At 42.1% G+C, this 24,647-nt stretch overlaps 1 protein-coding gene across 2 annotated transcripts in view; it reads right to left on the reverse strand.

Annotated features, from left to right (window-relative positions):
* Positions 1 to 24,647, reverse strand: part of COLQ (collagen like tail subunit of asymmetric acetylcholinesterase) — a 66,922-nt gene that overhangs the window by 39,175 nt on the left and 3,100 nt on the right. The window contains exon 1 of one of the 2 annotated variants that reach the window (XM_030549331.1): positions 4,907 to 4,978. The exons of the other annotated variant lie outside the window; for it this stretch is intronic. The gene's annotated coding sequence lies outside the window, so the exon portion shown is untranslated. Of the gene's footprint in view, positions 1 to 4,906; positions 4,979 to 24,647 lie in introns of those variants that run through there. 2 annotated transcript variants of the gene reach the window in all.

Consider the following 24,647-nt stretch of genomic DNA (forward strand, 5'->3'; position numbering starts at 1 on the left):
AGTTGAGCTTTCACCTCAGAGCACATGGCAGGAAGGGGATAAACCCCCCCACAAAAGGAACTAGGTATCTCTATGCCTCTTGGTCTCTGAGGGAGGCATAAGCAAGAGATCCCCAGCTGCTTAGCCTGGGTTAGCCCTAAAGGACATATAGAGTTTGCTGATTATAGAAGCTTTTGAAACTTAAGATTGTAGCTCATTTCTGTATCTATATTTAGCAGCTTTAAACTTGTACATAACTCTCCTTTTCCTTTTCCTTTTTAATAAATCTTTATTTAGCTTATTATAGGATTGGCTACAAGCATGGTCTTTGGTGTGAGATGCAACTGACCTGGGGTAAGTGACTGGCCCTTTGGGACTGGGAGTAACCTGAATATTGCTGTGGTATTTGGTGTAAGGGACCATCGCTCACAAAGGTAGGCTCACCTGGGTGAAGAGATAGATCAGAGTACCTAAGGGGACTGTCTGTGACTCCATATTAAGGAAGTTATAGTGCCTGAGGAGTTTCCACTTGATGGTTGGTGCAATCTAAGTATACAACTCACATCAGTCTGGAGTTTGTGCCTAGTTCCTAACCATCAGCCCTGAGGTTGGTGCTCATGCTCTTGAGTCACTGCAGGCAGTATTACAATAGCCATGGCCATGAATTATAGAATTAAGAGTTTTTCCTTTAACATTTCCAAGTAACATTCGGAAGTGGTTATGAAGTGATAGTGGTATCAATTTGCCACCTAAGACGAATAATTTTTACTCAACAGAAGTGCAACCAATCATAACCTATTACTTGCATATATCATTTCATTGGTGGCCATTATTCCTGTTCTCAGTGTTGCTCACCTCTGAGGAAACAAAACCTAGTGACTTGTCATGTAGCTGTTTTCAGCCAGAATACTATACTAGATAATACTAAATGCTGGGGTTTCTGTCTTTTGGATGAGACTTGGATCTAAGAACTTCACCTCCCACAGTCCTTTAAAATACTAAAGCACTATTGGCAAGAGTCCAGGGGTCCCACCCTAGGCGCTGTGGCGGGTAGGTGATGGCAGAGGCTGCATTGGTGCAGAAAGTAACATGCACCTGAAGGCCTTCAGTATACTGTTGATGCAGTAGTTCATCTCATAGTCTCTCTCAGTGCTTTCAAATATATATATGCTGAAGAGAAAGGATGATGATGCTGAGCCCAACAGGACTCCATCTGGAGGAGGAGCATCATGACATTCTGCAAAGAATGATTGGATCCTACAGATAGCTGTTCCACCCATTCCTGCTACATGCTGTGCGTATGTCAGAGGTATCGTCGCTTGCAGAGGAAACATGCAGAATAAGTATGGAGGCCTGGTCTCTGCAAGGTCAGGAGCTGTTCTCCCATCTGAGCCAGGCTACTGCTTCTATCACCTTCATGCTCACTTTGCTCAGGAAGGAGCAGCTGGAAATGGGGGTAGCAGTACTTGCAAGGTTATTGACGTCAAGCGTAGGTTTTGTCAGAACTGGCAGGACTATTGCATTGCCTTGGACGGCTGATGGAATGCCTTATTTGAAGGAGTCAGTGATGATTTCAGATGTTCTTTCCTTGCTTTCCCCAGACATAAAGCAGGACAGACAGCCATCCCCGGGTTCTCCCAAGGTTAGATTGTTTGAAGTCCAGAATCCCCATAGCACTGAGCTCTACAAGCTTGTCCCCTCAGGTCCCATTCCAGCCCCATCCCCAGGGCCAGAGAGGACAGCACAATGCCACTTACATCAGCCCTACATTCCTCCTTTGGTAGAGGAATTCTCCTCTGACTCATTGTAGTCCCTTTAACAGCCCCGCAGGCCAATGTTGAGTGGCATATAGGAGCTGGAATAGGGGCCAGAATCTATTCCTAGATTTCTACAGCTGCCAAATTTCTAGAGTTTAAATTAATTGTGGATGAAGGTGTCTCCCCAGATTCTTCTGTAACAGTGAGCACCATGTGCAGATGTGCTCACTTTAGATTCTATTTCTTACCTTTTGCATTTTAGTATTAGTTCAAGCACTGCATTTGCCATAGACAAGGAGGCAGATTATGTAAATAAATATTAATAAAATTGAACAGCAATATACTAACCCAGGACAAGAGAATTCAACCAGGTTAGAAAGAATAACAACATACAAAGAGAACTAACATCTAAAAAAATACCAAATTAAAATTAGTTGGACTTAGTAAACATAGCCCTGTCTAAAAGCATTACCTGGGTTCTTATACACTCAGTTGCTCTCTTAAAGAACTGGACAACCTTCAGCCACCCATTAGAGGAACAACTACATATTTTGTCAAAGCACCTAGGCCCAAATCCCCACAGGTGCTTAGGCAGCTAACTCCCATTGATTTCAGTGGGGGTTAGGCACATAATGCCTTTGAGGAGCTCAGCCTTAACCCTTAAATCCACTCACCAAACACTCAGGGCTTTCTACATGGAAAGTTTAGTGCACAGTAAACTAGAATGTGAATGTAAAATGCACTAGCTATTCCGTACTAATACCCTGTGCAGATAGCCTTATTGTGCATTGAGTGCCCTTGGATAGTTTAGCTTAATGCACTCCCTTAACGCACAAAGGCACTCATAGGGTACAGTAAACGCCATCACATGGGGAGTTTGTGTGGAGTAGCTAGTTCAGAGGACCTAGTGCGCACTAGCTACTGCAAACTTTTTCCCCATGTAGCCAAGCCCTGAGACTTTGCTTTCATTCCAAGGAAAGGTACCACCCAGGTTACTTCAAATGACATTTCTTCTCTTCCAGGAAAACTTCTTGAATCTGAATCTTACTAGTTGCCTTTGCAGCTGGCATTCAGGCAGGAAACATTTTGTGCCATTCGGCCACTAAACTTCTCAAAGTTTACAGTCCAGTCAGGGAATTTGCATGCATTCCCTCAATGGTTTCCATATCAAATGTGCTCAGATTAACCAACTCAGTCTTGGAACTGAAAATCAAGTTGTGTTATTTCTGACTCATACATCATCACTAGTAATAAAGATTCTGCAACCAGAAGTTAGCTGATACATTTATTGCTGGCTGATGGGTGGGGCACGACAAAATAATCTGGCTAACTCTTCCATAATTGTATTAATTCTTCAGGAGTAAGAGTAGGAGCTGAAGAGAAACAGCCAAATGAAAAAGTGGCCAATTCAATTACATCACACTAAGGCACACAACTAAATATTGACAAATTTTATAAGTGCTGATACACAAATGCAAGAAATCTAAATACTAAGATGGGTGAACTTGAGTGCCTGGTATTGAATCCTGATATAATAGGCACCACAGAAACATGGTGGAACAGTGATAATCAACGAGGCCTGGTAATATCATGGCACAAAATATATAGGAATTACAGAGTAGGTCACACTAGTGGCAGAGTGGTACTGTATATAAAAGAAGGCATAGAGTCAAATATAGTAAAAAATTCTTAAATGTCTCAAACAGTGCCATCGAATCTCCATGGATAGAGATTTCATGTTTGAATAGTAAGAGTATAGCAATATATTACTATTGATAACCTGACCAGGATGGTGACAGTGACTGTGAAATGCTCACAGAAATTAGAGATGCTACGAAAACAGAAAACCGAGTAACAATGGTGGATTTCTACTATCCCCATACTGACTGGAAATATGTCACCTCAGGAGGGGATTCAGAGATAAAATTTCTAGACCACATTAATGACAACTTCTTGGAGCAGCTAGTCCTGGAACACAGAAGGGGAGAGGCAATTCTTGATGTAGTCCTAAGTGGCACACAGGACCTGGTCCAAAAAAAGAATACTGTTGAACGGCTCAGTAATAGCAATCATAACGTAGTTAAATTTAACATCCTTGTAGAGGGGAAAGTACCAAAGAAACTCATCACAGTAGCATGTGACTTCAAAAAAAGGGACCACACAAAAATGAGGAGGCTAGTTAAACGGAAATTAAAAGGAACAGTCCCAAGAGTGAAATGCCTAGAAGCTCCATGGAAACTTTTTAAAAACTACCATAATAGAGACTCAAACTACATACACTATATACAGTACAAAGAAAAGAAAAAAAAAGGGACAAAAATGCCACCATGGCTAACCAATAGAGTAAAAGAGGCAGTTAAACAAAATAAATAATTTAAAAATTAGAGACACAAGGTGGATAAGGTAATATCTTAATATCTATTTTTTAAAGATATTAAGATAAGGTGGGTGAGATAATAGATATTGGCCCAATACGTCTATTTGGTAGTTTGTATTGGGCCAACGTCTATTATCTCACCCACCTTATCTCTCTGATATCCTGGGACTGACACAGCTACAACTACACTGCATATAATTTAAACATTGGAACTCAAATCCCACTGAGGAAAATAGAAAGGTACATAAATTTTGTAAAACTAGCAAAAGACCCAAAAACCAACAGCAATTTTTTTAAAAATACACCAGAGGGAGGAAGCCTGCCAAACAATCAGAATGGCCACTGGACGATCGAGGTGCTAAAGGGGCACTCAAGAAGGACAAGGCCATGGCAGATGAGCAAAAGGAATTCTTTGCATCAGTCTTCACTACAGAGATTCCCATACCTGAGCCATTCTTTTCAGGTGACAAATCTGAAAAACTGTCCCAGATTGAGGTGTCAATAGAGGAGTTGTTGGAACAAATTGATAAGCAGTAATAAGTCACCAGGGTCAGATGCTATGCACCCAAGTGTTCTAAAGGAACTCAAATATGAACTTCCAGAACTACTAACTGTGGTATGTAACCTATCACTTTAATCAGCCTCTGCACCAGATGTCTGAAGTATAGCTAATGTAATGCCAATTTTTTAAAGAGGCTCCAGAGTTGATCCTAACTTCAAACTATAGTAAAGAATAGATGAGTATTTTTGGGAAGAGTCAACACGGCTTTTGTAAAGGGAAATCTTGACTCACCAATCTATTAGAATTCTTTCAGGGTGCCAACAAACATGTGGACCAGGGAGATCCTTGGATAGTGTATACTTGGATTTTCAGAAAGCCTTTGAAAGGTCCCTCATCAAAAGCTCTTAAGCAAAGTAGGCAGTCATGGGATAAGAGGGAAGGTCCTCTCATGGATCAGTAACTGGTTAAAAGATAGGAAACAAAAGGTAGGAATAAATGGTCAGTTTCACTTTGGAGAGAGGTAAATAGGAGGGTACCTCAAGGATCTGTACCGGGACCAGCGCCATTCAACACTTTTGTAAATGATCTGGAAAAAGGGGGAAACAGTGAGGCAACAAAGTTTGCAGACAACACAAAGTTACTGAAGATAGTTATGTGCAAAACTGACTGCAAAGAGTTACAAAGGAATCTCACAAAACTGGGTGACTGTGCAACAAAACAGCAGATGAAATTCAATGTTGATAATGCAAAGTAATGAGCATTGGAAAATGTAATCCCAACCACATACAAAATGACAGGATCTAAATTAGCTGTTACCACTCAAGAAAGATATCTTGAAGTGAGTGTGAATAGTTCCCTGAAAACATCTGCTCAATGTGCAGCGTCAGTCAAAAAAAGCTAACAGAATGCTAGGAACCATTAGGAAAGGAATAGATAATAAGATGGAAAATATCATAATGCCATTATATAAACCCATGCTACGCCCCACAACTTGAAGACTATATACAGTTCTGATGGCCCTATCTCAAAAAAAGATATATTACAATTGGAAAAAGTACAGAGAAGGGCAACAAAAATGATTAGAGTCATGGAACAGTTTCCATACGAGGCGAGATTCAAAAGACTGGGCTTGTTCCACTTAGAAAAGAGACACCTAAGGGAGGACAAGACAGAGATCTGTAATATCATGAATGGTGTGAAGAAAATGAATAAGAAATTGTTATTTACTCCTTCAGATATCACATCCAATGAAATGAATAGGCAGCAGATTTAAAACAAACATAAAGGATTATTTATTCACACAATGCACAGTCAACCTGTGGAACTCATTACCAGGGGCTGTTGTGAGGGCCAAAGGTATAAGTGGGCTCCAAAAAGAATTGGATAAGTTCCTAGAAAATAGGTCCATCAGTGGTTATTAGCCAAAATGCTCAGGGATGCAACACAATGCTCTGGGTGTCCCTAAACTTCTGATTGTCAGGTGCTGGATCTGGATTACATGGAATGGATCACTTGGTAAATTGCCCTGTTTCAGTCATTCCCACCAAAGCATCTGGCACCGGCTAATGTTAGAAGAGGGGAATTAATATAAAATTTCCAAATTAAATTCCTAGAAAAACGAATCTGACAGAAGTGTTGTAGATTAATTGCACCCCTAGATGAAGAAGATAGCTGAGGAATTACATTCTAGCACTTATTCACCGGATCAGCGACTGTGTCTGTCTGTTTGTTCACATAAAATACCATTTAATGCAATTCCATACTCTTCACAAGGACTGGAATTTCATCATAACATCACAACACACTAAAATTACATTTGAGTATGTCTTAAACCAGTCAAAATCAGGACATTTTAATTCCAAATTGAAATTTGTTACATAATTCAGCTAAAAGCTGTTCCTAAAATAGGGGCTGCATGTAACTCACATGGCACAGAAGAGTTTGGAAAGCCTGTAATTCTTACTGGGATAATATTCATAATTTGATGATTTTAAATCTAAAAGGTTTGATTCTTCATTCAGACTGAGCTATGGAATGCACCTCCCACATATTTTGGGGCTGCCTGGGGGCTTGACATAAAGTATAGCATTCTGGCACAAGCTACGGCTGCTTTAATTTATGTCCAACTGCCCCTGTCTGTTAATGGTTGTTCCAGCAGCCATGAGGAGCCGGAATACAACAGGGTTGCTGCCATGCCATTTTCTTTTGGCTGAATCCTTGGCATGCTCTATGTTGAGGGTTGTGCGGGTTTTGGGGCGGGGGGGCGGGTGCCTAGAGTCAGTGTATACTAGAATTCCCGGATGGATATATCTACTTCCTTTACATCCCTTTTTCACCACCAGAGTAGTGTTGTCTTTGGGCAATGGAGAATGAGATCCTATGCCTAAATTATCACAAATACCTTTGTTTTTGTCATTTAAATCTAGACTTCTACTTAGTGTGCCATTTTCGAAACATTGCACAGGATTTTCGCCACATGACTCCTATTCAGAATCAGTTTGCTAATTTTTAAGGACCATTTTTTAATAAAACATGCATGAATTTCCTTCATCTTTATTTATTTAACCTTAGCTTTACAGGCAAATTAGAAACCATGTCCCCATAAAAAGTGTTAATACAACTAATTAAGAATGTAAGGCAGGAAGGTATTCTAGTACAGTTCTAGAGCACTTCTACTAGCATCTCCATTTAAATTGTAACCTCCGGGTTCCACAGAGAGTCATCAACTTAAGGACTTGTCTGCAATGGGTTTTCCTGCATCTGTATAGCTGCACCAATGTAGCTGCACTGGTGCAAACCACTAGACTACGGACATGCTGCATTGGTATAAAAAGTGATTTGCCCCAGTGGGTCTTATTCCGATTTATAATGCTGTTGCATGTCTATACTAGGAATTTCCACTGGTGTAAAAAAACACTTAAAGAGATAATGTGGTTTGGAATGCTCTGGTCTTGGAACATATCATAACCTAGTCCCAGATTTGGACCTTAGCGTCCAAAATATGGGGGTTAGCATGAAAACCTCCAAGCTTAGTTACCAGCTTGGACCTGGTAAAGCTGCCACCACCCAAAAAATTAGAGTGTTTTGGGGCACTCTGGTCCCCCCAAAAACCTTCCCTGGGGACCCCAAGACCCAACTCCCTTGAGTTTCACAACAAAGGGAAATAAACCTTTTCCCTTCCCCCCTCCAGGTGTTCCTGGAGAGATACACAGAAGCAAACTCAGTGAATCTAAACAGAGGGACTCCACACTCCCCGTTCCCAGTCCTGGAGAACAAAATTACCAAGAGCTAATCTATTTTTCCCCCTCACCCAGAGGGTATGCAAAGTCAGGCTAGTAAATCTAACACACACAGATTTCCCCCTGACTTCTTCCTCCCACCAATCCTGCAGAGAGATTTTGTGCAAGTCACTCCTCTACCCCCACCTGGTGTCTATATGCCGTATTTGAGGTCAAGAAGGAAATTTTCCCTAGGTCAGATCGGCAGAGAACTTGTGTGTGGGGGGTCACCTTCCTCTGCGTCATGAGGCACTTGCAGGTTTAAACTACTGTAAATGGTGGATTCTTGGTAACTTGAAGTCTTTAAACAATGATTTGAGGACTTCAGTAACTCAGCCAGAGGTTAGGGATCTGTTACAGGAGTGGGGTGGCTGGGTGGGTGAGGTTCTGTGGCCTGCATTGTGGAGGAAGTCAAACTAGATGATCATGATGGTCTTTTCTGACCTTAAAATCTATGAGTCTGTCTTGCCTATTTAGACTATAAGCTGTTTGGTGCAGGAACTGCCCCCTACTCTAGCTACAGCTACACTTGGGGCAGCAGCTGTGATTCCCAACTTATGTAGGCAGCTAGCTCCCACTGTGTCAGCATGCGAACACTAGTAGTGTAGTCCAAACAGCAAGGGCAGCACAGAGCCGTCATGCTGAGTACGTACTCATGGGGTTCAGGCAGGTTCATACTCAGCATGGCTAGCCCATGTCACCATGTATGGAAAAGTAGTCGAACATACAAGCACAACCAAAACCCTGCAGTTTTAAGAAACCAGCACCTTTAGGAAATAGGTTGAGCTGGAAGTGCATTCTGGGTACTGCCATGCAAATAACATTGAGTGTTTAATTTTACAGCAGGTGTGGAAATGTGAGGAAAACATCCTACATATTGAGAAGCGTAGAAAAAAAGAACGTTAAACTGCCTCCACCCAGCACGATCTCTTTCAATAGGGTTGCTTTTTTACATTCTTTCCAAGACTATTTGTTGCACAAAAATATTGTAAATCTCAGCATTTGAGACAAGCTATTTGTACTCTGCATGCCATGTGTACTGAATAATAAATAAAACCACAGTTTTTCTACATCCAGCTCTGTGCATGCCATAAAAACTAAACTTGACACAAATGTACCAACAAAAGCCCACTTCATGGAAAATAAAGAAGCATCCTAGTTGCTTACAGCCAGTCAATCTGATCCCATGCAACCAACAATGGCTGCAGTGGCTTGATTTTCAGATTCAAGGTTGAGTTTAAGTTGTTGACAGTTGGAAAAATAGCTTTTTTTATTTTCAAATGGAGCAATTTTGAATAGGAGTTTATTTGGTGGTGGGGAGAACATATCAGCAAAGCAATTTAGCACATGCTGAAGTTTAAGCTTGTGTGTAGTCCCATTGACTTTGTGTTTCTCCCCTCCTCCACACTGACCCATTGGAGCAGGATCTCATGAAAGGGTATAACAGATGCATATTCCCTTGTACTCCAGGACAGCTCTCAGTGATCCTCCTGTGGTGAGATGGCAGCACTGGGCTGTCCCCAACAGCACACTCTAGCTCATATTGTTTTGTTTCAGGGAAGAATTCTTCCGCTTATAATTTATTTATCCTAGTTCTTTAGAACTATAGTATGGATTTTGCAGTATGGAAATACTCTGCAAATGGACAAGCCCTGAACCCATTGAAGCTGATGGTAAAATTCCCATTGGTTTCAAATCCTGGCAGCCTGGGCACTCTTTTTCACCTAGTCAAAATACATTTCCTTTCTCTGCTGTTTTTCATCCTACCAGTTTAGGGCCTGATACAATTCCCACTGACATTAATGGGGATTGGATCAGTCCCTTAGCCTCAGTATTGCAATGCACAAAGAGGTTCCCTGAAGCAATGTGATTCCAAAAATGTTTTCAGTAGCTACCCAACAAGCAGGTCAGCAGGTGTTTTACTTATTCCACATTGTCTCAGCCACAGGTCTGGATTTGTCAGTTAAGCTAGAAAAACACTTCTGGAATACAGTTATCCAAGGATGGAATCCAGTTACTGTTTGACTCAACCGATGCCAGATTATATCCCATGCTTTGGGTGTAAAGACACTCTTGGCACAAGATCCAAAATAAAAACCACATTTCACTGATCTTGCTTCCAATCACTTTTCTTAACAAGGCTATTTTTACAAGGTGGGACCTGTTCAATTTCACCAGCAAGAGCTGCAGAAGGTTTTTATTTACTTAAGAGATGTGAACATTTATTACATTGCATCTGTAAATAGAGTTAATTTACTGTATATTTTTCAGAGTTCCCACCAAAACATTGTTTTAGCTGAGTTTAGAGACGGGTAATTCAACCTCAGAAAGAATCCATAATTAAGAACCTTTTTGAATTTCTTAGGTTGTAGTATTTGAACCTCAGCAGAAAATTTTATTCTATTTGGGAGAAGAAAAAATATTTTTATCTTTGATCAAAAGAAACAAAAACAAGTGTCCTATTAAAAAGTGTGAAGTAATTCGTGTAGACTTTAGATCTCAAAGTACCAAAGGCTTGGTGGTTCTATACATTTTTCTGAATTCTCCTGTCTCTAGCTTAGTCACAACACACTAAAATATAAACAAACACATTCTGCCATAGGTAGAATTTGGATTTTTAATATTGCAGACTGTCATAGTGTCCCTAATTCCAGGATTATTGGTATAAGTATGCAAAAGCATCACTAACATTACTCCTGCATAAAGAGTTCCCATTGACTTGTCTTCAGCGACAGTTGGATCAGGCCTTAAGACCGTATACTGTATTGCTGCACTATCCGCCTGATTCAAAGTTCTTTGAAATCAGCAGAATAGGCCCTTATTAAGCACTAACAAATGTGAATCAACATTTACATTTTAAGGTGGGACTGTTGCTGTTTATTACAACACCTTATTGTAAATACTTCTATTTAAAATAATACCAGTTATTTTCTATTCCTGGAAATAGAAGTTCGATTACATATTTTTTATTAGTAATATTCTTTAAATCGATTTCAAGTGAACAGGCAGCAATTGGAGCAAATTGCATAATACTACAGGCACCGTATAACCATACATAATAAGATAGTAATGCTAAATATTCTAAATGCTAAATAATATGCTACATTCTGACCCCGTTATTCTTGCTTAGTAGTACCTTGTTCCATGATTGATCCCACTGATTTCAGTAGGACTACTCATGTTATATAATACAGTTTAGACTTGCCTGTGTAGATGTGTATAGCATGTGCTGGTCAACCCAACAATGCATTAAATACACTGGGTGACCAGATGTCCTGGTTTTATAGGGACAGTCCCGATATTTGGGGCTTTTTCTTATATAAGCATCTATTACTCCCCCACCTCCGTTCTAATTTTTCACACTTTCTATCTGGTCACTCTATAAATACAGGTTACTGTGAAGCACTTTGGTAAAGCTTTGATTTGATTGTGCAAAAACACCATGTACTGCTGAATTAGGTCGAAAAACTCCCATTGGTTTGTTTCAGTGGAACAGGATCAGTTCTGAATTAGAAAGCATTTATCATTTTTCACCTAAATTCTTGTTAGTGTCTGGGTTATTCTTATATCCAAATCAAGGACATGAACACTATTTAGTCCTATGCATGTATTTTATGTGTAGCAGTTGCTTCAAACTAAAAAATATGTTAAGACTAAACTGCTGCAGTGTTTAATTTTCCATTGGCATGTTGCCTATTTCAGCTAGGGGTTGGAAAATCCCCATCTGAGACAAGGTCCAAACTATACCTTTAGTTCTGCCCATACTCCTCTGGAGTAGGATCCCTGTGCAGGGTCAGAATCCATATGGACATACAGATGGATAGCTATTGAAAATCCACTGAAATCCGTGGAGATACATCAGCATAATACTGGTTTCAGCTCAGAATCGGGCTCTCAATTTTTCACTGCTCAAAATTACCTGATTTATAAAAACCAAATATAGTTTAAGTTCAAAAAAGGGTAGACTAGCTTGTTTAACCAGATTTCCAGACGAAGTGCTACCATGGAAAAAATATTTAACATGTTTCTCGTCCACTACATGCAACCACTCTCACCTTCATCCCAGACTAGAATCACAGCAGCTGTCTAAAGGCTTGTTTTCCCAATATCTGACTTGATGGCTTGCCCAAATTCTGACTGACAGACTCTGCCAGGCAGAGAGAGGCCTTTAGTTACTGACACTCCATCACAGGTGCGTTTCACACTTGGCCGTTGGTCAAAACTAACCATAAACAACAAGCTGGGTGGGCCAGTTTCTTAATGAGTATGCGCTCACTCTCCAGAAAGTGAAACTCTCTGCTGCTTTGCTTTCATTCATTCAGCCTCCTCTTACCCTCCCCACAAGGACAACACACTCTGTACACAACAGCCTTCAGGTATATATTTACGATTTTTTGAGTGAAAACATCTGTGGCCAAGGCATTATCCCCTTTTTAAATGATGATTTAATGCTTGTGGAGGGGGCCTTTTGACAGCTCTAGTAACAGCTCAATTGATAGAACAGAGGAAGTATGAGCACCATTCTCTTCTCATTCAAACCCCTTCTCAAAACCCACAACCCCTCAAAAGAAGTGAGTCAGCAATGACATCAGTATATGTATTTGCTTTTTGGAAAATCTAGTTTATCATGACCTATGTGTGACACTGGCAAAGTGCAGCATGTCCCCTCATGTACAGCTCATCAACTGAAGACAGCTGCTTGCTACTGCTCCTGTCTAGCAGGGTTAATCTTTTAGCTCAAGTGGTAGCAGACTGTGCTTTGGAGTTAAAGGTCTTCGGTTCAATCCCCTCTCATGGCACAACTAGGATATCAATACATGCACAAGATTTAACTGAAGAACCATGCGGTCTTGTTGCTGGAGTCCAGTCTCCTCCCAATCATTTTGTTGATCTCTGCGTTGCATCACATCTGAAATTAGACTGTAAATTCTTTAGAGCTGGTAGGAAAATTGATTTTTTTTCAGCCCAAACTGGAAAGTTTTCAGCCAAATTTTCTTCAATGTTCATTTGAAATTTTCCACAGGAAACAGGCACTTTCTACATAAACATTTAGTTTTGCTGAAAACACAATTTGCCATCAAAAACAGTTTTGACAAAAAAATGTTTAACCAGCCCTAGCAGAAACACTGGGTTTTCTAGTCCTGTTATGCAGCAAAAAACACTTTCAGAAACTTTCAGAAAACTAAAAGAAATAAAATATTTATAATCAATAGAAGTTCAGCAGTCAGTAGCAGCCTGGGCTTCCTCATGGTGCCCAGTCAATGTACCTCAGTCCCCACCTTTTGGAGAACAGAATTTGTCTCTCAAGTCCAGTGGTTCTCAACCCACAGGCCATTTGCAGCCCAATCAGCAAACAGCTGCAGCCCGTCTGACATCCTCAGGGCAGGACCATACAAGTATATATATATATATATATACTGTGTGGATGTGGCCCACTAACACATAGAGAGCTGCATATGCAGCCCACACTGATAATAGGTTGAGAACCACTGCTCTAGTCCCATTCACTACTTAGCTCAGAACTGCCAAAAGAGTTCCAAGGGCTGCCAATTGTGCTGGTCATTCACTTGAGGTGGACTTGCATTCGTTGGGAACTGGTGGTTAACCAATGATGTGTTTGCATAGACTATCAAAGAACCATCAGATAGAAATGATTTTGGGCTATTTCTGTTAGCCAGTGGTAGCAACTTCTACAGAGGAAGAGGTGGGCAACACTCCCTATGCCAACCCCCCAATTTTAGCTTTAGGGAGACCGGAAATGGAAGGAGAAACTACCCGGTGCCTGCTAAATTTCCCAGGGATGGAAAGATCGTGTACATTCAAAGACATCAGAGTTGTATGTCAGAGAGAGAAGTGTTGTATGCTGTCCCCTCAGATTCCATGTGTAAGGAAGGCTCTGAGATGAGGGACTAAAGGGAAGAGAGTGTTTGCATGGATTGACCCAGAGTTCATGTGTACATGAAACTCCAAGCAAAGTTGAAGGCATGGAACAACTCTGACCATGGAAGTGCAGCACCCATCTATTTAGGTTCACAATAGCACCCTTCATCTGAAGAGCTGTAGGCACTTAACAGACATGGAAGAATGAAGTCACACAGGCAGGTAACTATTATCCTCAGTTTACTGAATGGGAAACTGAGGAACAGAGAGGCTAAACAATTTGCCCTCAAATCACAAAATGAATCAGTTACAAAATCAGGACTAGAACCACCATGAGTCACCATCCCTTGTTTTAATCGCTTTATAAACCAGGCTCTAAAACTCAGCTGCTTGACATCACAATACAAAGTTACAGCGAGTGTGATTGTTAAAACCAATACTCAACACAATGCCTGCTAAAGCCTGCAATTCTAACGACCAGTGCACTAAGGCTGCTGTATCAGCCCCACAAGAGCTCTGTACGCAGTGCCATATTGTACAATCCCATCGTATTTTATCTGCGAGATTAGTAACAATAACACAGTGGAACACCAGCGCTGTGCTTCTGCATTTGCAAGAGCAAGAGGGGTCAAAACACCTGACTTGCATGTTATTCCCCCAGGATGTTCAAACCACCCCAGGCAATCTCCATGTGAATCCTAGTTCTGCTGTACTCTCAGAAAGCTTTCTGAGACTAATTTGAATTCCAATTTCATTCCTGGTGTGTCTCCACTGACTTCAGTAGAGTCACAGCAGGGATAATTTTGTCTCCCTGGCTCTTACAGAAAATAAAACCCATATCAATATAGCGCATAAACCTGTATTTCTGAAACTTCATCATTAGAAATCCATTCCTCTGTCTGAAGAAAACTGAAATGGAATCCATGGTTTCTTTAGGTCAATCAGCCCTCTCTGTATATGGGGACACCCTCCCATATGTACATGCGCGCACACACACGTGCACACACACATGCACACACACACACACACACACGCGCCGACTCTGTGGGTGCTGCGGGACTGGTGCTGCGGGACTGGAGAAAAATTAGCGGATGCTCTGCACCCACTGGCAGCCAAGCTCCCCCCGCCTTGCCTCCTCCTGCCTCCCAAGCATGCCACATCACCTCTCCGCTCCCTTCCTCCCAGAACTTCCCACCCCCATGCTGCCTAACAGCTGTTTGGCAGAGCTTAGGACTTTCCAGGAGGGTGGGGGAGGCGCGGGGATGCAGCTCACTCAGGGGAGGAGGTGGAGAAGAGACAGGGCAAGGTCAGGGACTTGGGGGCAGGGGGTGCAATGGGGGCACGGAGGGGGCAGGGCTGGGGTGCAAAAAGGTGGGGCTGGCCTGGGACTTTGGGGAAAGGGGTAGAATTGGAGCAGGGTGAGAGCAGTGCTGGTGAGAGAGTGGGGCTGTTGGGGGGGGAGGTTGAGCACCCACGGGGCAGACAGGAAGTTGGTGCCTATGCACACACACACTGGATATGTCTATACTGTACATTCCTTTCAGCAGCATGAAGAGTATGTACACTACCTATCCCTCAGTAAGGGTATAAATAGCAGTGTAGACACTGAGACACTGCTTAGGTGAGTAAAGACACACCTGAACCCTGTGGCTATGTGCTCGGGAATGTACCCTACACAGCTGTTTACTTGCCCAAACGGTACCTCCCATGTCTACACTGCTATTTTTAGCAGTGTAGTGTCCTGCTGCCTCCCCACGGCTGGAGTCTTCTTCCCTCACCACAGCAACCTGCTGGAGCCTCTCCCCAGTACAGGCTCCTCCAGGTAGGGGACAGAGGGAAAGGCTCCAGCAGCTCCCCGCTGCCAAGCTTTTCTCCACTGCCTCCCTGATGGCTTGCCCAAATTCTGACTGACAGACTCTGCCAGGCGGAGAGAGGCCTCTAGTCACTGACACTCCATCACAGGTGCGTTTCACACCAAGTGTGGATGCAGCCTGCTTTTCACTGTGGCATGTAGCAACACACTTTCTACATGCAGCCACAAGAGATATGCAGTGTAAATGTAGCCACCATATGCACGTAGTTTTTCACACTCTCATTACCCACTCCATTTCTCTCCTGCTAGCCTCTAGTTGCTGAGGAAAATAATAGGTAGTCCCCCTGCCCCCCACTCATCAGGAGTGTCGGAAGCACCCTAAAAATGTAGGGGGGGCACAGGCATCTGAACTGGGGCTCCACCCCCCCGTGCTGTGCTGCCCCCTGAGACTCTGCCCCTCACAGCCTATTCCCTCGATACTCGCCCCCTACTGCCCCTTCTCTCCAAGGCCCCACTTAGCACTGTCCCTTCCCCCAAAACCTTGCCCTGCACCATTTCTTCTCCCTCCAAGACTTGTCCTTGCACCCGCCCCTTTCCCCACTCTCGCGCCACCTCTTTCCCCCAAGACCCTGCCCCCCTCTCTCACTCTTCTTCACCCCTTCCCCACATCACTCACCCTCACAGTCAGTTAAAAGTGGGAGGACCATGGCCCCGACCCTTCCTGTCCCAACACCCCTACCACTCATCCCTCTCCATCTTCTCAGCACCCTTCCACGCCCTTCTGACCATTACTCTCTCATTCACCCAAGGCTCATCTGCCTTGGCCTCTCTTGGGTGAGGGGAAATGATCCCTGGGAGGACAGGGAAGGGTGGTGATATCTCCCTGAATAAAAAGAGAAGTGTGGTTCCAGCTCGAGTTTGTTTTCTTTCCCTCTCCAACGATCATGATTAAAGCTCTTCCCCACTCCTCTCCTGCCCACAAAGAGAGAGCCTTAGTGGGTTAGTAAAATAGCTCCTGTTACAACCCTGTAAAATGCTGCAAGTTGGCACTGGTTCCTCTACGTATTTCTGTCTCTTCCACGTTTTATCCCACTGGGCTTACTCACACGTAGGGGGTAGCTCCTGGTTAGTAGGGAGCAGTGCAAAAACAGGATGTGGACTCACCAGAAAAGGGGATTCATGCACGTTCTGCTGCTGATCACTGTCAAGCAAAGCAGCATTAATGCTGGCAGGGAATTGTGGGCTTCCTGCTTAATTCGAGCCTGAGATAACATCACCATCTGCACCCCAACAGCAGCCTACGTGCTCACAATTTGTTGTGGCACTGCTACAAAGAGAGCTCACTGCCTTATCTGTGCTTGTGACCTGCTACACAAACAAAATTACCTTTAGATTCCTCTTCTGAGACCAGAGTTCAGTTTCCGCCGAGTGCACCTGCCAGGATCTGCCCCAGATAACAGTCAGACACCAGTTCAGTTTGACTAAAATCAAAGGAGTTTGTATTTGAAACCTTACAAAAGGGAGCAGAAGTCCTAAAATACACATCATGTTAAATTCAGAGGTGACCTACATGGGGGTGTAAATTAGACTTCAATAGGTGGAATTAAGTGGACGCAAATTGGTCTATGCTGGTGCTGAGGAGCTGGAAGACAGCACAAGAAGGGAGTGACCTACTTTAACTTAAATCTTCTTACATCCTCCAAGTAACTGCTTTTCCTGATGCTCCCTTCTTTTCCAGGTCATCACATGGAATTATACAATTTTAGGCTCCCTAAGACTAATGGACCAAAATCACAGTGTTGTGTAAGAGGGTGCACATTGGTAAGTGTTGAGAGAGGCTTAGTCTGCACTACAAAGTTATGCTGGCAAAGCTATGTCGGTTAGGAGAGTGGGGAAAAAAATCACCCACCCATAGTCTATACAGCAATGTTGGCAAAACCCCCAGTGTGCAGTTCTGCCCACAGAAAAACTTCTGACAGTATATGCTGCATCTGCACTGGAGGCTCTGCCAGCACAGCTATACTAGTATTAGCTATACTGGCAGAGCATCTGTAGTGTAGATAAGCCCTAAAATGATGCAATGTACTTGCTGAGGAAGCTTAGACTGACCTGTGAATTGGGCCTTTCTGTACTATATGAATACTACACAGTACATTGCTAGCACTAGCTTGTAGGAGCTCTTTAGAAACAATGTCAGCCATTTAGTATTTAACAATATTTGTATTTTCTGTTTTCGCTGTTACAATTTCCAATGCATATTGTTTGGTTTTTTGGGGGTTTTTTTATCCATGATTTTTTTAATCCATCTGTTGTTACAGACTGAGTTGGTAGGGGACTAGTAGCTGGGAATTTTGAATGGACAGTTCTCCCTGTTCTCTCAAGAGTATCAGGAAAAATACACACAACAGGCTACAGAAAGTACTGGTTGATAGTGGTTCCAACTCAAAGAATTCCAGTCCCACATCCTTTCAGCAGGGACCACACTCCAGTCCCCACTTCCTGGGTCTCCTTTGGCCAGGGAGTCTCTCTTCTCTCACCCAAACAGTGCATGAGATGGTGCTGCCAGATGTCGAGCTTTTGGCAGACTCCCCTGCACTTTACCACACAGGAACAGGATCCCCATGCTCAGGTTGTGACCCACTTGTCTGGCTGCCCCTCTGTCTGGATAGACCAGCAACAAGGTCAAATTTGAGTGCCACTGAGACTGGATGTGCTTGGTTGCAGTCACTGAAATTTGGCTCAACCCCTCCTCCATCTGTACAGGTGTCTGTGTCAAATTTCAGTGATGTTGGGACCACTCAGCTGGAGCAAGGTTTTGGACTGCTCCAGCAACAGCAATACTGATTTAGTACAAGACTACTGCTTAAAAGTGGTTGGGCCATGCCTCCCCAGTCCCACAGCTATGAAACTTTCAACTAATGCAAAAAGCTGTGGGTGGGTGGGGGCATTCGTGCCCCCTCTTCCCCCAAATGGAGACACCATATTGCAAATACCCTTGGAGAATGATGTGTGTCTCTATCTCCTAATCAGAGAGCTGGACCCGGTGGCACTAAGAGAGGAAAGGAGCTCTCACAACCTGCAGTACTGATAGCTCTGGGATTGTTAGTTAAGCATTGCACTATACCACAACTGCCTGTAATTTATTCCTGGGTATCTAGAGAAGAAAGGGCAGGGGTTTGTATGTAGTACAGCTTAAAATGCTTGGATGAAGGCAACATTATTTCACACCCATGCCTGGGAGTAAATTGTGTAGTAATTAAGTCTGAACTAAAGGAAAGCGTTATTCAGAGAACTGTAGAAGTTAGAGATGGAAAAGATTTATTTAGGTCATCTAAACAACCCTCTTGCCAGGATGGATAGACAGATATGACCAAGCTGGTTTTACCCTTTGAGACAAAGGACAAAACTTATGTCCTCAAGATTTGGTCACAATTTTCGTGTTTAAAAAAGAGTTCAGTATAGTATTAGCATAAGAAATATGCATCATTGGCAACAATCTTGCTTTGGTAAAGAGCACGTGGGGGACACCCACAATGCCTTTTTTATATAGTAGTTCTATGAATACTTCATATACCTAAATATTCCATCTGCTCTAAATATTTCCATCTGAGGAAAACGTGCCCTATCACTGAAGTCGTGCCTTATCACTGAGGTCATGGCCCAGAGACCGGGTTCCATTCCCGCTTTGCCACAGGCTTCCTGTCTGACCATTGGTAAGTCACCTTGCCTGCCTAGGCCCCAGCTCCCGATTTGAAAACTGGGGTTAAGAATACTTCCTTACCTCACCTCACAAGGATGTTGTGAGGCTAAATGAATTAAAGGCTATGAGGTGTTTAGATGTTATGGTGATGAAGATAGATAGACAAGGGAAATTTCCCTCCCAACAAGTTGAATAATATTAAACAACACTGAATTTCTGTAAAAAAAAAAAAGACAAAAAAAAAAAAAAAGACATCTCCTTTCTACAAGAGAGGTGGCATTTTAAAGCCGATAGAAAGGGAACATTTATATAAATGCAGCTCACTTGGCTATTAGGTCCCATGGCTATTATTTTCATGAGGTGTTCGAACAGGAGCGTTCTCCTTCACCAACCAGTCTTATCTTCTATTCCTTTGTTTGCGGTGTCACAAATTGTTACTGTGTGATTACTGTGGAAATTCAGAATTATATCTTCACTGTTTCATCCAGTAAGAGAAGAGATGCTGGGAGGGGAAATTCCTTATTTAAATAAAATTCCTTATTTAAATAAAGTATCTCTGCTAATCAGCAAATATGGCATGAATTTATGAAACACAATGGGAACTGAGTTTATGCCTTAATTCTCTCCTATCATGGATGTACCTCTTTAAATGTGTTCCCTTTTGTGTTCAGTAGTCTTTAGCTACTTCTGATTTTTACTGGCAGAAAAAAACACTTTGTAGTCTAAAGAATAAAGCAAAGGTAAGGGGGGAGAGGATATACTATTGTTACTCCTTTTGACCTGAGTGGTTAGCCAACATTCTTGCAGGTTGTTTCCAGCTGGAGGAAGAAACTGAGATAGAGTCAGCTATTTCTTTGATGCAATCCTGTTCATTTCTAAAGAATGTACACAGTCCTGTTTCCCTGAACAATCAAACAGCAGGAGGCAGTTTCTTTGCTCTTAGCTCCAAGCCTTTTACTAGCCAGCATGCTGCCCAAAAGTGCGCTCTCTCTCAAGTGCTTCTCTGGTTGTTTCTGGTGCTTCTGTGCTACCTTCTGTCTGCTTCTGTGGTGTTTCTGCTGCCTCTTTCCACACATATGCAGTTCCCTCAAACAATGACCAGTCCCCTAAATTTACACTAAACCTCTAGTAAAACCTTCTGCCTTTCTGCCCACATAGTTCAGTTTCAGACCAACTTGGCATGTGGTCTGTGTTTTGGGGGGTGGCTCCTATTGTTTATCTATCTAGTCCATAAAGAAGCTTAATTGTTTTTCACATTTATCCTGAATTAAGGGTAACTGTTACACTCACCAGTTTCAATGAGGTTTCAACCAACCCCCAGCATAACACTTTGTTCCTTTTCACTGAAAAATATATCATCTAAAAGCATTCATTTGTCATCACTGTAACTTGGAGTAAGCAAAAATAATGGTAGCAATAACATCGATAACGCTGCATTTTATAATATTTTTGTATTCCTCTAAATCAGCGTAATCTACCATGTTCATTTTATAGGACTCGGGATCAATATTCTTAGAAGCCCACAGAAGAAAATTAAATCATACTACAAATTTGTGTTGGGCATAAAGGGAGGTTTTGGTCAGATTAACCATCCAAATATTTTGTCTGCTCCTCTCTTCTCCCCACTTTGTGATTCTCCAGTATTCTATGTGGCTTCATTTCTCGCGATACAATCCTCAGGAACCTTCAGGCTGGGTCCCTAGGAGAGTGAAGGAGGACTTAGTGTGTAAGCTCCTTGGGGCAGGCACTATCTTTTGTTTTACAATGCCTAGCACAATGGGGTTCTTGTCCATGACTGGGGCTCCTAGTGGCTATGGTAACACGAATGATAAACAAACAATAATAATAAGGATCTTTAATTGATCTGAACCTGGAAGGAGGTTTGCTTCACTGTGGTTCTTATAACCCTTAACCCTACTAAAAATGAGTGTGAAATTTGTGTTTAGAATTCATTAATAGATTTACTTCATTCCTCTATTGTACAGCAGAGTCACTCAGATGCCGTAGTGATGGGTGCAGGGCAAGGACTTAAACAGAATAAAACTTTGGAAAATAATGATAAAACAACTCAGCAAAACTATATCTTTAGAAGGCGCTGCTACAGGACCCTCTGACAATATTAAATAGCCTGCTGCCTCCAGTAGGGTTTAATTACCTGCTTTCTTCCTCCCATGGTTTTATTGCCATGTTGCTACACTGACACGTGGAACCATGGTCTCATGTCTGAGCATGCTGTAATATTATTCCCTGAAGCATTTCCTCTAGAAATGATGTTTCAGCACCAGGAAAACAGGCTGGTGCTGACATGACATTTCCAGTACTTCTAGGAACCATGATGCACTCTTGCACCAGGTTGGTGGGGATCTGTGGGGCAGCAGGGTGGAAAGGGGAGAGGGTTTTCCTTTTTAATCTCCGTCTTTCTTTTTCAAAGATTGATCCAAGTTGTCATTCCTTCCCAAAATATTTGGCATAATCAAGAATGTTTTTTCCTATGTTGTTTATCTCCGCTTCCTAGTTACCACCTCGTGACCTGATAACCTCTTTATTTGTGACCTGTTGCCATGGAAAGATATGTGAGGACATAAATAAAAGGCCGCAAGTTTTCAAACATATCTGGAAGATAGCCAGATGTATTTTTACAGCTATAGGAAAGACTCATCACTCAAGAATGGGCTCACTAGTAAATGATTAGTTTTATACTTTGCAAGGCTGGTGTTGAAACCTGTTCTTTACACAAGCAGTCACCTCTTGTTGCCAGATACAGGTAATTAGCTTGGAATGGAGGTAGGGTGACCAGATGTCCCGATTTTATAGGGACAGCCCGATATTTGGGAATCTTTCTTATATAGGAGCCTATTACCCCTCCCCTCCCTCCTCTGTCCCAGTTTTTCATACTTGCTATGTGGTCACCCAGGCGTATAGTGACTGAATGCAATGGGAAAGTGCAAGATCATTACACTATTTGGGAATTCGAATTGTGAAATGTTCGGTTTCCCCTTTCTCCCCAGCTGTGAGATTTCTACTGTCAAATACAAAACTTTGCCTTTCCATTAGAAGATTAGTGTCTCTAATGCAGATATAGTCAGAGCAATCTCCTCTTGTTATTTCGTTTCCCATTGATAAACTTTTTCCTACTGTTGGACCCCTTAGCAAGCAATTACCAACACATGGGTAAACAACTGCTCCCCAGTGTGAATTAGGGGTTCACAATCTGATCCTATGTTAGGGAATGGGAGAACAATTTCCTCCATTAAGGCCCCAGTCCTGCACTGAGCTTTGTGTGGATGGGCCCCTACCCCTTGCTCAGGGTTATTTTGATTTCAAGAGCATCTGCCTATACAGAGCTTCTTGCAAGATCAGGGTCTAAATTAGCACCTCCCTTGAAAATGGTCACTTGTAGATTTAGAGTGGAATTTGAAAATGCTTAACTTAAAGTTACATTTGACTCTGAAAAAATGTGAGTTCAGTCCAATGGATAAATGCATTTGCATTTTTTTTCCAATTAAGCCTAGATGCAGGAGTAGAATTACTTCCAGTAAAGAACATGTAATGACTGGCTAGTATAAACATCCATCTAATCGGAAACATATTTTAAATTAATTTAAATCACTGTTTTTCTAAGGGAAAATTAACTAGAGTAAGGTCATCACCAGGATCTTTTAGCTGAACTTTCCCCACTGAATTTTTAGATTAAAAGGAAACTCAGATCTGAATCACCTCTCAGTTAGGTTTTCTAAAACCAAACCCCAGCCTCCATGGGCCTCTAGTTTAAAATAAGGATAGAAATTATGTGACATCCAAAACAGGCTTGTGAAACTCAAACCACCACTTCATTCCCCACCCTTATTCCTAGATGTTCGCTTTCCTTTAAGGTTGTGGATCAGCCCCTTTGTTTTCAGCATAAAATTCAGTGATCCTATAGATATATTTTTTTAAATTAAGGATGAAATCCTGACTCTATTGATAGTTTTGCCAGTGATTTCAGTAAGGCCAGGATTTCACCCAGAGAGTTTTTAAACCATTATTTGAAGGAATTCTGACTACATCATCCACTAGGATCTTTTTTTACACAATATTAAACAAATATTTGTAGTTATTGCAAGGTCTTATTGAAAGAGGGCATGATAAGGTTTATATGAAATATTTCATACCCAGTAAGACAGTTGTGAGGGTTGCCATGGAGAGTACCAATGTATTACAGTGGGATTATTTTTATAATCTCACTGGGATAGGAACTATCTTGTAATTATTTAGGTGTACAGTGCCTACACAATGAAGTCTGGATCCTTGGTGAGGACTGTCATGCGCTACTGGATCCTTGGTGAGGACCTTCATGTGCTACCGTATTAATAATGTCAGTTTTTAAAAACTGACCAACTTCATTCACCCCGAGCAGAGGTTCACTGGAACTAGAACTGCAATTTTTACCTTGCAATCATTGACATTAGAGATTGGCCCAAGATGTAACATTTGGATCTGTTGTGATGATTGGGCCTACAAATTTACCCTAACTGTGACTTCAACTGTAAAAATTGAGTGCAAGTTTATAAGATGTCACAATAACCTGTAATAACCAATATTGATGGGAAAGGTATGAAAAAGAGACAGAAAGACTGAACTAATCCAAATAAAAAGGCGTACAGACATCACTAAAGGACTGTGTGTTAAGATCATGTCTGGTAAACAAGAGAAGTGTGGAACCAGAAATTAGTGAGCCAAACTTGGTATGTTGGAAACTAGACCTAATTGGTGGACAAAATAATGAGGGGATGGGCTATTCCATCCATCACTCCCTTTGTGGATCCTTAAAGAAAGACTTAGGGGAGAAAAAATGGCTACTGGAGCGAGCTTCACCATCATGACTGCCATACCCACCATCACCTGCACCACCAGGCCTGCTCCTGAGAAATGTCCTGACCAGACCTGGCGAGAGAGAAGCCCCAGCTCCAGCTGAATCCCAAACACCAACTGGGATGAAATGGGATTAGACTTTTAACTACAGCAACAGCTCCCGCCCATCTCAGCTAACTGCTTCTCTTTCCCCCAAATTTATTACCAGCTTTGGTACCATCTCAGAGACTGTCAAGGGATTTTTCCTTCAAAAACTCTTTCCAGCTAAAGGGAAAGTGAACAAGGGCTATGGTTGAAAGCTGTATTTAATACTTGACATGTCAAATGCTTTAACTGTTTCTCCTTCTTTTCTGTACCTTTAATAAAAGGTTAAGGGGATGTTTAATGGTGCGTTTGCCATGGCACTAAGCAGGCTGAGGTCTCTGTATGCCAAACCCTGAACCTTGTTTAACGCTGTTTGATGCTGAATAGTGACTAGGTTATGCTAACAGCACTGGGCCCCTATATTCC

The sequence above is a fragment of the Gopherus evgoodei genome, chromosome 2, assembly GCF_007399415.2.
Source record: "Gopherus evgoodei ecotype Sinaloan lineage chromosome 2, rGopEvg1_v1.p, whole genome shotgun sequence".
Lineage (NCBI taxonomy): Eukaryota > Metazoa > Chordata > Testudines > Testudinidae > Gopherus > Gopherus evgoodei.